Source organism: Stegostoma tigrinum, chromosome 12 (genome assembly GCF_030684315.1).
Source record: "Stegostoma tigrinum isolate sSteTig4 chromosome 12, sSteTig4.hap1, whole genome shotgun sequence".
Lineage (NCBI taxonomy): Eukaryota > Metazoa > Chordata > Chondrichthyes > Orectolobiformes > Stegostomatidae > Stegostoma > Stegostoma tigrinum.
The window spans coordinates 35,936,587-35,939,086 of NC_081365.1; the positions used below are offsets into that span (position 1 = coordinate 35,936,587).

Below are 2,500 nucleotides of genomic sequence, written 5' to 3' on the forward strand. Positions count from 1 at the left end.
ACACACACCCACACTCCCTCCCACACACAGACACACACACACACACTCCCTCCCACACACACACACTCCCTCCCTCCCACACACACTCGCTCCCACACACACACACACACACACACACACACACACACTCCCTCCCACACACACACACTCCCACCCATTCCCTCCCACACACACACTCCTCCACACTCCCTCCCACACACACACACTCCCTCCCACACACACACACACACTCCCTCCCACACACAGACACACACACACACACACACACACACACACACACACACACACACACACACACCCCCTCCACGACACACACTCCCTCCACAACACACACACACTCCCTCCATGACACACACACACTCCCGCCCACACACACACACACACACACACAAACACACACACACACTCCCATACACACATACACGCTCCTGACAACACCCACACACACTCCCACCCATTCCCTCCCACACACACACACCTACACACTCCCTCCCACAGACACACACAGACTCCCTCGCACAAACAGACACACACACACACTCCCTCCCACACACACACACACAGACACACACACACAGACACACACACACACACACACACACACACACACACACACACAATGACACACACAACACATACTCCCTCCCACACACACACATCCCTCCCACATACACACACACACGCACACACTCCCTCCCGCATACACACACACTCCCTCCCACACGCACACACGCACACAATCCCTCCACGACACAGACACACTCCCTCCACGGCGCACACACACTCCCGCCCGCACACACACACACACGCACACACACACACACGCACACACACACACACACACTCTCTCCCATACACACACACACTCTCTCCGATACACACACACACGCTCCCGACAACACCCACACACACTCTTACACACTCTCTCCCACACACACACAGACTCCCTCCCACACACACACACACACTCCCTCCCACACACAGACAGACACACACACACACACACTCACAATGATAAACACAACACATACTCCCTCCCACACACACGCGCACACACACACACTCCCTCCACGACACACACACACTCCCACCCGCACACACACACACACACACCCACACACACACGCACACACAAACACACACTCTCTCCCATACACACACACATGCTCCCGACAACACCCACACACACTCCCACCCATTCCCTCCCACACACACAAACTCCTACCCATTCGCTCCCACACACACACTCCTACACACTCCCTCCCACACACACACACACACATACTCCCTCCCACACACACACACACACTCCCTCCAACACACACACACACCCTCCCACACACACTCCCTCCCACACACACGCACACACACACACACACACACACACACAATGATACACACAACACATTCTCCCTCCCACACACACGCACACACACACACACACACACACACACACACAGACACACACACACACACACACAGACACACACACACACAGACACACACACACACACACACACACTCCCTCCCACACACACACACTCCCTCCCACACACACACACACACAGACACACACACACACACACACACACAATGATACACACAACACATACTCCCTCCCACACACACGCACACACACACACTCCCTCCCACACACACGCACACACACTCCCTCCCACACACACACACAGTCACACACACACACACACACACACACACACACACACACACACACACACACTCCAACCCATTCCCTCCCACACACACACTCCTACACACTCCCTCCCACAGACACACACACTCCCTCCCACACACACACACACACACACACAATCTCCCTCACATACACACAAACCCTCCCACACACACACACTCCCTCCCACACACACACACACACACTCCCTCACACACACACACACACAAACACACACACACTCCCTCCCTCCCATACACACACACGCTCCCTCCCACACCCACACACACCTACCCTCACACACGCACACACATACACCCTCCCACACACACACACACACCCTCCCACACACACACACCCTCCCACACACACACACTCCCTCCCACACACACACACTCCCTCCCACACACACATACACACCCTCCCTCACACACACACACACACACACACAAACACACACACACTCCCTCCCTCCCATACACACCCGCTCCCTCCCACACTCACACACGCGCACACACACACACACACTCCCACACACACACACCCTCCCACACACACACACACCCTCCCACACACACACACACATTCCCTCACACACACACGCACACACTCACACTCCATCCTGCACACACGCACTCTCTCCTACACGCACACACACACACACTCCCTCCACGACACACACACACTCCCTCCACTGCACACACACTTTCCCTCCACGACACACACACACTCCCACACACACACACAAACACTCCCTCCCTCCCACAGACACACACACACTCCCTCACACACACACTCCCTCCCACA

General features: G+C 55.8%; 1 protein-coding gene across 5 annotated transcripts in view; it reads right to left on the bottom strand.

Moving 5' to 3' along the window:
* Positions 1-2,500, bottom strand: part of stxbp5l (syntaxin binding protein 5L) — a 523,376-nt gene that overhangs the window by 456,078 nt on the left and 64,798 nt on the right. The gene's annotated exons all lie outside the window — the stretch shown is intronic.